Source organism: Oreochromis aureus, linkage group 3, assembly GCF_013358895.1.
Source record: "Oreochromis aureus strain Israel breed Guangdong linkage group 3, ZZ_aureus, whole genome shotgun sequence".
NCBI classification, from domain to species: domain Eukaryota; kingdom Metazoa; phylum Chordata; class Actinopteri; order Cichliformes; family Cichlidae; genus Oreochromis; species Oreochromis aureus.
The window spans coordinates 103,209,939-103,226,644 of NC_052944.1; positions in this window are offsets into that span (position 1 = coordinate 103,209,939).

A 16,706-nucleotide genomic window follows, 5' to 3' on the forward strand; every position below is an offset into this window, starting at 1 on the left:
ATGTCTCAGTTCGGTGGTTGAATTATCTGTCCCCACCAATGCCACAACCAGATCTACGCCCTTGCACTGAAAGAGCAAGTAACGCAACCAAGTGATCAGTTTGATATCAATCTTTTGTGATACACCGTCATATTTACATTATTTGTACACTACGGGGAATTTACGACGGTGCGCTCTGTGCTTCGTGTGTTGTTTTTGTTTTATACAGTTGTCATACAGGCATCTAACTAACAAATTACACTCCAAAAGACCCCATGCTTCTGAAAAAATGACCCGGGCTTAAGCCCAGTATGATCTTCTTTTGCTGCTTGTTCAATGAACTTGTAATGTAATGAAAACATGCGGTTTCAGCACCCAACCCAATGTTGTGCATGCCGTTAGGTCAACCATCTGCGCCTTGTGTTTACATCTTGTTGCAGATATTCCATTTTCCTGCTCTTTAATCGTTTGTTGTTTTCGCTGCTCGGTGGTTGTTGAAATTGTTTTGTGAGGTTTAACCCTACATGCTGAAGATTCAGGCAAAATACATTTATATAACTTCATCTCAAATCTGCTTATTAAAAACACAAAATGCAAAGTGAACACACACTCTCATATATGACAGCAAAATTATCATCACAACACAAAGACATGGAAACACTGACAACTCCAAAAGACTAATGCAACAGGCTGGGAAGGTCAGAGGTCACTTAACAAACTGCTCTCTATGATAAACAACCCATTACACCCACTCCACTCTACACTCCTGAGGTAGCAGAGCTCCTTTTCACTAGGACTGAGTAGGCCAAAAAGAAGGATCCAGGAAATCATTCCCAGCGGTCTCCATAAAGCTGTAAAACAACTCTTCATCCTGTGGCAGGTGAACATACCTACCAAACATAAGATCCCAAATAGACTTACGCAATTTGCATTTCTCTCTTATTCATTGTCGGTCTTAGCTATACTCTTTTTAACTTCATTTTTATTTTGCTTTGTCTATGGTGTTTATGATAATCTTTATTTCCATCTCACTAATCTTGCCAACAGTAACAATAAATGGACCTCGAGCTGCTTTTGTTCTTGCTTTTTCCACATCACTTCATTCAAACCTGAATGTTGAAAGTTGAGACCAAGAGCCTGAATCTGTTTTAAATTCCAAAGAGTATGTTTGTGTTCAGGTTTCATTCAGAGCTGATGAACCGACCGATTACTGTCTTTGTGCTGAACTGGAGAAAGATTTAAGACAAGAGCCTGACAGCAAAGCTCGTCTACATTTATACATAGTGCGATGTGATCTGGACTGCATGAATGAGGAAGTGTGTGACAGTCAGGTGGTTCAGTGTCAGCAGGAGGGGAGGAGTCTGGGGGAAACTCAGATTGATGAAGAAAAGCTGAGAGAAGGTCAGACACCATGTCAGGAACTGATCCAAACTTTCAAAAGTCAGCTCTCTGTCTGGAACACCAAAGTAGGAAACAACAGGAGGTGTTCATAAAGCATCAAAGTCAAACTAAAGTCTGTTCAGTTCAATTCAGTTTGATTTACATAAAAAACAAAATACAACAGCTCAAGATGGTAATATAGTGAATATAAACAATAAATTAATCTAAATATAAATCAATGATAAAAATAATATGTAAAGACCCTCCAATAATACAGAACAAAGTCCAACAATCATATGACACATCCCTATCAGGTAATACTTGGGACATGGTGTGGAAGTGAGCCAGAGATGAATAATAACTAATTATTAAATGCAGAGTGGTGTATAAATGTAGAGTTTAAAACAGTGAGTGAAGAAGTACTCGGTGGGCTGGTGTGGCTGCGGTTCAGTAGGTAGAGTAGGTCATCTATTAGTTGGAACTTTAGGAGTTCAATCCATGAATGCTCCAGTCTGCGTGCCAAATATTGTTGGCCAAGAAACCCCAAGTTGCTCTTTGATGCATCCATCAGAGTATGAATGTGTGTAAAAGTTAGAGAATTAGAATAACAAAGTAGAAAAAGTGAATTATGAAAGTTGTATAAAGTGCTTTGAATTCTCTGGTAGAGAATTAAAGTACTGTATAAGAATTTGCTGTTTATCCTAGGAGCCTGGGCATATTGCAGCACATTTAAAGTTTTAAGGTTTAAGGGTCTAGCATACTAAGTTCTCATATCAAATCAAATTAAACTGTCTGCATGTAGATTTGTCCTGAAATATGAGCTGAAGATTTGGTCCAAACATTTCAGAGCAGAAACAAACAGTAAAGACAATCCGGGGAGTTAGGACTCCACCTGAAGCAGGACAGGTGAGAGGGACTCAACTCTGTGTGTGTTTTGATATGTTGGTTTAAAACTATGCCGTTTGACTGCTCAGACTAGTAAAGTTCAGATGTGTGACAACATGAAACCTTGTTGTAGCTGCAGGTGTGAACACACTGATCCTAGATCAGCTCTGCTGTATTTGTAACATGAACATTTCTGCTGCAACGCTTCACATGTTCAGCATGTTTCTCTGGTTCCAGTCTATAGATCCAGTCACACTTTATACCTTCACCTGTGCAGTAAAGACTGAGAGCAGAGCTGAAACCAACCATTCAATCAGTGAGCACCATCAACACCTGTGCTTCATTCAGACTCTGTTATTGAAGATGTTGTTTTGTGAATGAAATGAGTGAAATTATGTTAATATCCAAACATGGATCTGTTAGGGTCTGGGTTAAATTAAACCTTCCTGGGCAGGTCAGCCAATGAGAATGCAGCAATTTGTTGGCCTGGGGCCAAATATTTGAAATCTGTCACTGACATCAAAATTAAAAAATGACTTTTGAGAAATGAGAGAAATCTCCAGTTTTGATATTTGAACTACTGAATTTGAATTATTGTAGCTACTGACAGTGACCACGAGAGGGCAGTGATCCTGATAGTTTCTCTGGAACAGTTCAGAAGCAGGATTAGATGCTCAGCGACATAACTTCAGCTATAACTGTGTGTTTTCAGTGTTATGGAGGTGCTTTGTCTCATTCATGTCTACTAAATACTCCTTATACAAGTTATACAGATACAATCATATATTTCCCCCAATTTAATCAAATGTTTTACAGGTTTTCTGTTTCTATTTGAGGCTTTTATTTTGAAACATTAGCAGCAGGAGGTGTGTTTTTCTCTGTAAAGACAAAACACGTCTAAAGGTGTGTGTTGGTAACTCACAGTCAGTGTTTGTGCTCCTCTTTTCTCTCACTGGCCTCAGAAATGCTCACTCTGTTTGTACATCACTAATTTTCAAATGATAATGCTGTTATCATTTTCCTTGAAAATCTGAATTCAAATGGAGATAAAATGACATAATGCGGGAATTTTTACCATCAAAAAGACTATCAGGAGAAAGTGTGATGCCACCTCTGGGTTCAAGTGAGAGCAGCAGTGAAAAAGTGAATGTGAAAAATATGAAGTAAAAGCAGCTCAAACATTACAGACAGAGGATCACACAGAGATGATCATCTGGGACACCAAGTTCAGAAATACGGTGTGTTGAGCTTATGAAGTTGATACGTAACCATGGCTACATCTTTTACAATAACACAACAGGAAATAATACAATACACAATAGAAGTGTTTGTGGGAATGCTCCTTTAACCAAACCTTTCCCGCTTCTTCCAGTAAGAGCGAGTTAGCTTTGTGAAAAAACAGATTGCGACACCAGGGAGAAGAATCAGGGATGTCAGTGTGTTGGGAAATATGAAGGTCTTTTTACTTAAAGAAAAACTGGTGACTGTTGAAGTTTTCAGAAAACAAACTAAGTGAGTTTTGGTGAGTTTGATGTTTTATTGGAGTTTGGAAAAAGTGAGTTTATGAAGAGCAAACGAGCTAATTGAAGCTTTGCTTTTTGATGGATAAAAGTAGAAAACACAAACACAGCCTTAGAAGTGTGTTTTCAGTTCATGTAAATAACCAAACACAGATTTGTTTTGCTCTTTGATTTGAACTTGCATTTGTGTTACATTGAAGCTAGCGGCGAGTTGAAAAAGTTAAGATGGTGCAGCCTTGTCCATACACCTTGCTGACCACTCCACTCAGACTATGCACCTTTTTAGTTGTCTACTTACTTATTGCTATGTTTTACATCCCAGAATCTTCTGGTTTTATAGTTAACGAAAGCAGATTGCGTCTAAACATCAGTAACAAGGTTGCACACTTTAAAACCTGACCAGTCCTGGTAGTAACAGTAACAAACTAAACTCGAAACAATACATTATGTTACAGACTTTAGACCTTGAAGAGATAGCACTAGTATGATCACTCAGTTATAAACATCAAGGACAACAGAGGTGATTAGAAATAAATATCAAGTAAATATACAAGAATATTACAGAGTAGAAAAGAGTGTGTATAAAAAGGGTGTAACTATTGCAGTGTTTAGATGGAGCAGTTGTACAGAGAGATGGCCACAGGCAGGAATGATTTCCTGTGTCATTCAGTGGTGCTTTTAAATAATCTCAGTCTCTCACTGAACGTGCTCCTGTGACTAGCCAGTACGTATCTTCCCACCCACTCGGTGGGAAGTATTAACTAGTATTGTCCTTATCTTGGACAACATCTACCTCTCAGACACCACCCTGATGGCGTCCAGCTCCATCCCCGCCTTGTGGATCAGTTTATTTAGTCTGTTGGCATCTGTGACCCTCAACCTGCTGCCCCAGCATGCAACAGCATATAGGATAGCACTGACCACAACAGAGATATAACAAGATAACATTAATTAGTAGAGATAGTGAAAACTTCGGTTTACGTTGTTAGCCACTTGGCTATGATAGTAAACAGACACTGATGTAGGTTACTGAATTTTTGGACTGTGTTCAGCACAATGTGAGGAAGTGTTCAAGTTCATAACATATAGAGGGATGAAGTAACCATGAGGGAGGTAATCGCTGCTCTGCCCAATCGGAAGCTATGCTATAGGACGTGCTCAACGGCGTAGATTGGGACATGTTCAGATCATGATTTCTACGCCCATTTCAAGGTTTTTATTTATTGCTCATGCAAGGAAAGACAGAAACTGCTCTGAGGTATTGGTAGTGGGCAAATGTTCAATGAGCTCATAGCTATTAGTTGGCTTTATTATCCCTGAAGACCAGTCTGGTCTGAGACCCTCAGACTCATTTTGTCTTAAATAAGATGATTGTGAAACTGAACGTTTTAGATCAAAGATCAGTTTTATTCATACAGCACCAAATCACAACAACAGCCAGCTCCAGTCAGCTGCTTCATATTTATAACTTATATTGTAAGGTAAAGACTAGAGGAATCACCCAGCACATAATAGGAGCCTAGACCCCAGCAGCCTAACTGCAGCATAACTCAGGGCACAAATTGCACCTGTCCCCTGTGGGTGGTGGGCCTGCGGAAGGATGAGCACATATCCCTTTTATGGGCTTGGATAAAGGCCCGCCCACCAGACACTTGACCACAGGCACCCTCTCTGGGCCTGACTCCAGGATGGGGCCCCGGTAACACTACCCCGGGGAGGGTAAACTTTTCCATTGGTTTTTCACTCATAGTGGTCTTCTGACCTCTGACCTGAAAGTAACTTAGTATTACTAAATAATAAATTTCATCATGACTATACAAATCAATCATTATATGTATTATTCTATATAAGTTATATTCTTGAGCTTTAGAGAAACACAACATACTAATATTCACTGTGAAGCTTCGAGTGGAAAAAGACAGAAAAACAATATGTGAATAATGGGAGTGTTACGTCCCCTGGCTAGTCTAGGGGGTTTTAAAGGACGAACATAAAGGTAGATAGTAAAGGAGGAGCCAAAATGGTAATTTTAAAAGGTTTATTTCGTGCCAGAGTTGAAGTTCTGGTACAGACTAAGAGTTAACTTCAGGGAGAGCAAAGGTCAACATAACAAACAAAACATCCCTGATATGAAAATAAAAGAAACTCGCTTAATTCCAAAGAAAAGAAAATATACAACCTATAACCATAACCTACCTAACAACACATAAACAGTGAAAACAGGGTGTCAAAACAAAAGGCAGTCTGAACACGAAAACAAAAATGCACATACAAGTCACAAAGGCATGCACGTCTGCACAGGTATGGCAACCAAAATGGCCAGAAGGCCCAGAAACACAGCTCCACAGGCCTTAAGTAGTGCTCTGCTGATTAACAATTAGCTGGACTGTGAGCAGCATCCAATCAGGACAGAGGAGGTGGAGCCTAGACAAAACAAAGAGTTAGTAGGGAGAAGAAACATCCTCCTGGGGGATGTAACAGGGAGCTTCCATCTTTAAAGCACTGAAGAGGAAAAAGTTTACAAGCAATCATTTAAAACTGTTTAAAACATCAACTGATTGAATCCATGAATCTGAAAACGTGTTTCTGAGTGAAAGAGACAGACATGTACAGACTGAACTATCTGTTCAACAGTCACAGAGTTTCTCTAACAGGAGGACACTCTTTACACTCAACTCAGCACAGGGACACTGAGGAACCAGGATAGATGGCAAATCCAGGATAAAGAGTTTCAGTGAATGTGGTGTTGAAGGTGTGGAGGTGGATCAGAGTGTCAGAGGAGACTCTGTAGAAGGACAGAGTGCCAGCAGGACAGTCCACATACACTGCTGCTCTGTTAGAGACAGAGGAGGAGGGGGTGGTGGTCATGACTGTATGTCTGTTATTGTGCCAGACATGACGAGGTCCATCATAACAGCAAAATAGACTCCAGGACTGATCATTCTGTCCAAACACACAGTCATCACTGTTTCCTTTCCTTCTGATTCTTCTGTAACTCACTGATATCTCAGCCTTTCCTCTCCACTCGACCTCCCAGTAACAGCAACCAGTCAGACCATTTCTACACAGCAGCTGAGGTTGAGCATCAAATCTGTCTGGGTGATCAGGATATGACTGAACCTCCTCCACATGTGTCACCTTCCTGTTGTTGTCAGACAGTTGGAGGTTTGTGTTCACTGTGTTTGTGTCGATTGTGAGTTGACAGGAATCTGATGGAGAGAACAAACACAATCCAGCTGCAGTTATTGATCCATCATCTGTTCATTGATTGACACTTTGATGATGACAGTTTGAAGATGGTTGAATGTGTGCTGCTTTGTTTTCATGAATCACATTAAAAACACACTTACTCAGACCTGGTGTCAACCACTGGACTTCAGCAAGCTCCATCCTGAAAGGAAATGTAAGGTAACAGTAACAGTTTATTTATATAGCACATCGCACAGACAGATGTCACAAAGTTCCTCACAAGAGAGGTAACAAAAAACACAATACAATCATAAATGCATCATAAAAGCCCTCATCTAATTGAAAGCTTTATGAAATAAATGTCATGGTCTGGGTGAGTGTGGGGGTTTTCCACTCCACTGGGCTCCACCTTCAGGCAGAGACTCCAATCAGCCTCCACACCTGGTTCCAATCAAGTCATCAGCATATAAGACCAGCATTCACATCAGACCTCTGCCAGATCTTCTGCTAACTGACGTTAGTGCTGGGCTGCCAAGCCCTTGTGACAGCCCTTAACTACTGCTTTTCTCCTCACTGTGTTTTCTTTGTGATAGGACCCACATGGCAGTCACACTTCCCAAGCTAAGCTACTCACATCTCTGCCTGGACGCTGGTTCTGTCATCTGGTTGCTTCTTTTCCATCATTGGACTACACCTGCCTGCCTCCCTGCCAAGTCCCTCGCTCCAAGTATATTCTGGACCCTCTCTGGACACTCCTCACCCGGAACCCCTTCGACACCCGCTCCTCGCATGACACCTTAACCTGCAACACGTAAGCCCTAACCACCATAGTCTAATCCTTCAGCTGTGATCCACTAGACTGCCACTGACTACTTGTCTCCTCTCATTATAGTGACTGCGTACCTCCATCCAAGTGGCTGCCCCTTTTTCCATTTCCAGGATCCGTCCATGAAATCTAGCACCTAGTCATAGCACTCAGTTTCATGTTCATAGTTCGACCTCATAGTTCCCAGTTCATAGCATTCTCCGGTCATAGCATTCATAGTTCCCTGCTTTGTAAATTAACTAGGCACTGTAAATAAAGCACTGAGTTCACGCCCGTTTTGCCTCCCTTTGTCTGCATTTAAGTCCACACCCACAGCCAGGCCCTCTCGGCCGTGACAATAAAAATGCCTTTATCTTCTTTTTGAAGATCACCACAGAATCCAAATGCCATAGAAATAGGAGAACTGCAAGTTTGTTACTGTCTGCTTTAGGCACGCACATTACTAGGTACCACATCTGGGGACACAATAGAACTGATTTTGTCAAACACAATCTTAGGATTTCTCTTGTTTTTTGACATCTGTTACGTTCCCCTAAAAGGGTCCAGGCGACGAAGAAGAAGTACCAAAAAGTGTCCAGGTCAGAAAAAGGAGCCAGAGGCAAACTCGTTAAATTAAAGAGTTTTATTAAAGTTTCTATCAAATACTAACTGAAAGAGATGGACAGTAATGTTTTAACGTTCTTCATTATTAAACATTCGCACAGAAATAAGTGACATAATATTCAGTACTTACTTTTGAAAGTTTACTCTTCGGCCGCTCTGCTTCTGCCATCTGCCGTATTTTGCGGCAAAATAATCCACCCCACCGCCGCACTATGAATTGTGGGATATATGGGACGACGAAGCGTGGACCGGACCACGCTTGATAGTTGGGGAAATCAACGGCGCATTTGGAGGAGCAGCAGAATCTTCATCCTGCAGTCAAAATCCCGTTAAATCTAATCCTCAGTCAGACTGAAGACACATAAAGCAGCACACTGCAAACACTCCCAGAGACTGAAGCACAAACACCAGTTTACTTTCACATTCACTGTTCAGTCATGCGGGGCGGGGGGGGGGGGATCCCGGGCAGAGAATACAGGGAGTGCAGAATTATTAGGCAAATGAGTATTTTGTCCACATCATCCTCTTCATGCATGTTGTCTTACTCCAAGCTGTATAGGCTCGAAAGCCTACTACCAATTAAGCATATTAGGTGATGTGCATCTCTGTAATGAGAAGGGGTGTGGTCTAATGACATCAACACCCTATATCAGGTGTGCATAATTATTAGGCAACTTCCTTTCCTTTGGCAAAATGGGTCAAAAGAAGGACTTGACAGGCTCAGAAAAGTCAAAAATAGTGAGATATCTTGCAGAGGGATGCAGCAGTCTTAAAATTGCAAAGCTTCTGAAGCGTGATCATCGAACAATCAAGCGTTTCATTCAAAATAGTCAACAGGGTCCCAAGAAGCGTGTGGAAAAACCAAGGCGCAAAATAACTGCCCATGAACTGAGAAAAGTCAAGCGTGCAGCTGCCAAGATGCCACTTGCCACCAGTTTGGCCATATTTCAGAGCTGCAACATCACTGGAGTGCCCAAAAGCACAAGGTGTGCAATACTCAGAGACATGGCCAAGGTAAGAAAGGCTGAAAGACGACCACCACTGAACAAGACACACAAGCTGAAACGTCAAGACTGGGCCAAGAAATATCTCAAGACTGATTTTTCTAAGGTTTTATGGACTGATGAAATGAGAGTGAGTCTTGATGGGCCAGATGGATGGGCCCGTGGCTGGATTGGTAAAGGGCAGAGAGCTCCAGTCCGACTCAGACGCCAGCAAGGTGGAGGTGGAGTACTGGTTTGGGCTGGTATCATCAAAGATGAGCTTGTGGGGCCTTTTCGGGTTGAGGATGGAGTGAAGCTCAACTCCCAGTCCTACTGCCAGTTTCTGGAAGACACCTTCTTCAAGCAGTGGTACAGGAAGAAGTCTGCATCCTTCAAGAAAACATGATTTTCATGCAGGACAATGCTCCATCACGCACGCGTCCAAGTACTCCACAGCGTGGCTGGCAAGAAAGGGTATAAAGAAGAAAAACTAATGACATGGCCTCCTTGTTCACCTGATCTGAACCCCATTGAGAACCTGTGGTCCATCATCAAATGTGAGATTTACAAGGAGGAAAACAGTACACCTCTCTGAACAGTGTCTGGGAGGCTGTGGTTGCTGCTGCACTTAATGTTGATGGTGAACAGATCAAAACACTGACAGAATCCATGGATGGCAGGCTTTTGAGTGTCCTTGCAAAGAAAGGTGGCTATATTGGTCGCTGATTTGTTGTTGTTTTGTTTTGAATGTCAGAAATGTATATTTGTGAATGTGGAGATGTTATATTGGTTTCACTGGTAAAAATAAATAATTGAAATGGGTATATATTTGTTTTTTGTTAAGTTGCCTAATAATTATGCACAGTAATAGTCACCTGCACACACAGATATCCCCCTAAAATAGCTCAAACTAAAAACTACTTCCAAAAACATTCAGCTTTGATATTAATGAGTTTTTTGGGTTCATTGAGAACATGGTTGTTGTTCAATAATAAAATTATTCCTCAAAAATACAACTTGCCTAATAATTCTGCACTCCCTGTATATAGTGTTAAAGTGTTATACTTCTATTTTTATCTGGGAGGACATAGAACTAACTAGGAATGCACCAACACAGCAAAAACAAACATGTACTAAACTCTCATGTGTTGTATTTTTGGTCTCATCCTCGATAGCACTCTGTCCTTCACAGCACATGTAAATAATATCACTCGGTCTTCCTACTTTCATCTCTGTAATATTAACCATCTTCATCCCTCACTCACACCACACAGTACTGCCATACTTGTCAATGCTCTTGTCACAACTCGTCTGGATTACTGTAATTCTCTTCTCTATGGTTTACCTCATAAATCCCTCCATAAACTGCAGTTGGTTCAAAATACAGCTGCTCGTATTATTTCCAGAACTAGATCCACTGAACATATAACACCTGTTCTTAAACAGCTCCATTGGCTCCCAATTCACCTCTGTGTCAATTTCAAGATCCTGCTTCTCACTTACAAAGCGCTTCATAACCTCGCTCCTCCATATCTATCCGATCTTCTCCATACATACTCACCCCCTCGTACAGTCCGCTCTTCTTCAGCTTCCCTTCTGTCTGTTCCACCTGCTCGCCTGACTACCATGGGACTCAGAGCCTTTAGTTTGATCTCACCATGTTTGCTATATATACATTTTTTTAAAATGTTTTTTTATGGTATTGTTTATGTGTTACTGTAAGGTGACCTTGAGGGTCTGAAAGGCGCCTATAAAGAAAATGTATTATTATTATTATTATTATTATTATTATTATTATTATTATTATTTAAAGAGAGAGTGAGCTACAGAGAGCTCAGACTCTCATAATAATATGTAACCAGTGTCACCCATCTCTCTGTGACTGGAAGAGGAGTAGTGACTGATTATTTAGCATTTTAGGCGGCTATGAGTTTTTATGGTGGAACTTATAAAGGCCTAAAAAAGCAGGAACTCCAGCAACACTTAGGAAAGAAGAACAACTTTAATAATTGACCAATAGGCAATAGGTTGGTTTATAGCTAAACCAACCTATCAAACAACACACACAAAAATCCAACATTACAGACATATTAATTCACATTTCTTTGAACAACTTAAATCATTCATTCAACAGCACACAAACACGAACATAGTTAAGAATGGTGGACACACTCAGCCTCATTGGTCTAGCTGTGAGTTTGTTACCGTGAACTATGGAGCGGCAGATTTGTGCTGTTTGTGCTGGAACTAAGCTGCACACAGCTGATGTTAGCCAGGAAACATTACACAATGACTTCAATGGAGAGACCGGAAATAAAAACACACACAGTTTGTTGTGTGAAGAAATCAAACATGAGCTGAACAAACAGTAAAGTTCCTAAAGACAAACTGTTAAAGGAGGAAACAAAGCAAACTTACTGTTTCTTCACACACACCAACAACAAGCCCCACTCCACACCTGTGGGTTTCACAATGTGATCCTGTGTTTTCTTGTGCTATTTTGAGCTCTGAATGCATGTTTCTTTTTCCACCCTTCTGAATGCATTGATAAAATTCCACACAAGCACAGACATCTTAAATAAACACAGTAGAGAGCGAAAGGAAAAGTACATCACAGTGAGAAATTAAACTTTACAATCATAAAACCCCCCAAAAAGAATAATCAGAATGAAATTACTTTATTAATCCCTAGGGAAATTATTCGGAAATCATAAGGAGAATTTGTGGGAAAATGATGTTTATTAAAAATCCATTTGATCCGTCCCTTTTCTTTCCCTTGTCCAGAGTTGGGTCGAAAACCTAAGCAGCCAAAGTAGAGAAGCCCAGACGTCCCTCTCACGGGCCACCTCCTCCAGCATGACCACGTAAGATGTGTTAATGGGATTAAGGAGGTCCGTGAAGGATTCCTTCCAATGAAGTCATCAGCCCTCCAAATAAACTATACACAGTGCAGGTAGAACATTGCTTTCCCTCCTGAGTCGTGTGATGGCTGCCAGAAACTCTTCGAGGCAGTCCGAAAGTCTTTTTCCATGAGTTCTTCAAAATTCTCCAACTCTCATGGTTTTGCTTCAGCCACATCCCGCTTAGCCTGTCAGTGCCTATTGTAGTGTAATACCTTCATAGTGTAATCTTCACATGCTTCATCTGAAGCACACCCTCTGTTGATTCACTCACTAACCTTTTTGCAGCTCTTTAAGTCAGGATCACTAAATTGGAGACTCGACTTCGCACCCTTGAAGAACCCATAGCTAGCAAAGACCCTATAGACCAAGTGACATGTTTAGCCTCACATTCTCCTTAAATTGCTTTCTATCTGAATGGTGTCCAAAAACCAATGAGGCTCATAAGTTACAATCCCTCTCACCTGTACATGTACTGCGCCATGCGTGAGCTGGAGTGGGGCACAGATTAAGTATTCAAAAGTCATTCGTCATTTCAAATGACCAGCAGATAAAGTCTCAGGTTGGTAATAAATGTGCAAATGAATGTCCAAACCTTTATATTTTAGGGTTATTTATGTCTTACACAGCATCCCAAGTCTTTAGCTATATTGTTAACTTAAGCTAAAGCGAACAGTTAGTCCAGTTCATTAGCAACATAACTGGATCCCCGCTGTTTGAAGTGATTTGATATGATATGATATAATATGATAGACAACTATCACTGAAACAGCAAACTTTGTGAAAACATGCTTCTTCAGCCAGCCAGCCATCTGGATGATTATATGGAATAAACAAAAAACTTAAGAAGACATGCGTCACTTCATCTTTTATCTTTATTATTATTGTTATTCTTATTTTAGATTTTTCATTAGGTTTATTTTTAGTAGTCCTTGCCAACTTCTTTCCCTCTCCCATGTTACCGTGTCAGCTTGTCAGCATCTATTTGTGATTGGGAGTGGAACAGACAGGAAATCCAAAGTACCATTAAGACCAGGAGAGGTTCTTATATTTCAGAAGAAGGGATTATTAAAAGGAATTCAAAAGAAACAAATTCAATGCCAGATGTTATCTCAGAACACTGAGACCACTTCTCTGTTTGGGAAATATTCCAATCATTCTTCTGAACCTGACCCAACCAAACCCACTTAATGTAAAGTGAATAAAAATTGTTCAGTTTCATCTGTTGTCTTGATGGCTCACTCATCAGATGTCAGCACAGGAATGTTAAACTGAACACTTCCTCATGTCAGTGTGAGTCACTATGTGTGTGTCTGTGTGTGAACATTAACCATGTTATTAGAAACTGTATTCTATTCAGGTCAGTACCCAGAGGACAGACTAAATTCCCAAAGTGTCTAATATATAAGTTATTAATGAATATTTGTGCTTCTGATTGTATCCTGTCTCTGAACAAATTAATTTCTGAGAATAAATCTGTTCATTCCACTCCTGTTCCTTACTCACTAATATTTCCTTTTTAAATTTCTTCTTAGTTTAATCATTTATATTTAGATTGCTTTGCTTTTAAAAAATAAAAAATAAAAATTATACTCTAGACATTGACGATACAAAAAGAAATAACTCTGGTTAAACTTGGTGATGGACATTGGAGAAGATACTTGGAACCTTGTTAAGATCCAACCATGAAAAATGTGATTTTTGTATTCATTTATTTCATTATATTTTCATTATTTTTGTATGCAAATGTATTCTGTTTTATGTCCCAAACAATCTGGTGAGAACAAAATAAAACCTACATTTGCACATCTATCTTGTGATTGTGATGCATGAATTAATGTGGACTAGAAAGTGTGTCTTCTATCTCTTCAATGTATATCTGGGGCGATCGTGGCTCAAGAGTTGGCAGTTCGTCTTGAAATCAGAAGGTTGCTGGTTTGAGGCCTGGCTCCGACAGTCTCGGTTGTTGTGTCCTTGGGCAAGACACTTCACCCTCCTACTGGAGGTGGTCTGGCAGCCTCGCCTCTGTCAGTGCGCCCCAGGGCAGCTGTGGCTACAGTGTAGCTTGGCATCACCAGTGTGTGAATGTGTGTGTGAATGTAGTGTAAAGCACTTTGGGGTCCTTAGGGACTAGGTAAAGGGCTATACAAATACAGGCCATTTATCTCCCATTAACCAGGTTCGAGTTAAAAACGCACTGGTCTGTGGTCTTTTCTTTTAGGGCCTCTAGTTATAAACAGCTCCTATAAACCTAGACTCTGCTTGTTCCAGCACACAGGTTCCTCTGGTTAAAGCCCAGTTTAAGAATCCATGAGGAATGATGAGGCTTCAGTTTGTGAGACTTTGGTGACTTGTTGTTCAGCACATTGGAGGTTTTTTCACATGATGGCGTGTAGAGCTGAGAGTCCAGACAGGAGTGAGACTGAGATCAGGCACTGACATGAACACATTTAGTAACATCATCAAACAGCAATGTTCCCTCTAATTTTTCATGTGTCTGAGCAAACACACAAACTCCCTGAGCGATCCCTTGGACCACTGTGAGCGACAGCAGACGTGTGCACTGTGGTCACGCCAGCATCTAATCCATCCAAGTTACAAGTTAAAATAATCAAATTACAGCATTTACATTTATGTTAGACTACTTTTAAACTGCTTTAGCCCACTTACAATGAAAATTTAAAAAAAAATAAAAAAAAATCTTGTTTCTGACCTGTGTAATATGTTAAAACTATTGGAAGTAAAAATAACATGAACTCCAATTTTGAAAACACAACTTTCTTTTTTCTTTTTTTAAAGCTCTGACTTGTAATATGAGTCTGTGGTCTGGGAGAGAGTCCTGTAACTCTCTGTCAGCAAAATACAGTTAATTATATAGTTACTGTCACGGCTGCCAAGGCAAGCCGTGAGGAAAGGAGGACCCAAAATGCTTAAACCAGGCACAAGGGGAGGACACAGCATACCAAAATCAGAATAAACTAGAACAGAGGAAAATAATCATATTAAACACAAAAAACGCAAAAGCCCAGCACCAACTGTCATGACCATGACAGTTACTCTATGAAAAAAGTAACTGACAAAGTTTTTTGCAGCTGTTTACCTAAAAATGCAGCCAAGGCATTTTTTCAATGAACATTTCAAACTATTTACAGAACAATCAGCTGTTCTGCATCAAATCTGATGCCACACAAATTATTTGTGCCACTCCAAAAAATAACTTCTGTCCACTATGAGATAAAGGAGAACAACAGCCTGATACCTGCAGGCCTGACAACAGGAGATGTATCACTGCTGTAACACCTGTAACATTCAGCAGTCGCCTCATTGTTCTGACACACACAACAAAACTATTGACTACACTACACACTAACTACACACTAACTACACACTAACTACACAAGATTTACGCTAAATGTCGCAAATCTCTCACATCTCAAAACACCGCCGTCACTCCTAAAACTTCCCCCTTCCTAAACAACCCCTTCTGTTTAACATTTACATGCTCCCACTGGCACAGATTATAAAGAACAACAAAATACACTATCACAGCTATGCAGATGACACACAAATATATATCACAATGTCACCAGGAGGCCGAGGCCCTGTACAGGCTCTTGCTAAATGCATTGAGGAAATTAATAACTGGTTGTGACACAATTTTCTCCAGCTAAACAAAACAAAACTGAAGTAATAGTCTTTGGTGCCAAAGAAAAACGATTACAGGTCACCAGAGGACTTCAATCTATACACCTAAAAACCACAAACCAGGCGAGAAATTTGGGTGTAGTGATGGATGCAGACTTAAACTTAGAAAAACACATTAAGACAATAATAAAATCAGCTTACTATCACCACAAGAAAATATCAAGGATAAAAGATCTTGTCACGGTCCTGGGTCTTATCGACCCAGCATTTTAAGTTCCTTATGTTTTGGTTTATTTTGAATGATGGACTCTTCTTTATGTTTCTCTGGTGCTTTGTTGATTTTTATTATGGATCTGTGTTTCAGTTGTTCTGGTATGTTTCTGCATTATGACTAAGGTTCGGGCTGTATTTTGTTATTATTGCTGGTTTAGTTCAGCATCTAGTCTGTCTTACTCTGTCGAGTCTGTGTCCTAGTAAAGTGTGTCTTGTTTCCTATTTTATTTTGAAGGTTCTTGTTCCTGTCTTTGTCAGTGTTTCTAGCTTTGTTCCCCCCTGTCTCGTTAGGTCTTATTCCTCCCAGCTGTGTTCCCCTTCTGTCTCTAATTCCTTGATGACTCCCTCAGTGTATTTAAGCCCAGCGTGTCTTTGTGTCAGTTAGTGATGGGCAGATGAGGCTTCATGAAGCACTGAAGTGTTTCATCCAATTGGTTCACCCCAGCGCAAAGCGTCTTGAAGCTTTGTTTGCACTAGTAGGACATCTACTGGAAGTAAAAATATTAGTTGGCATGAATTTGAA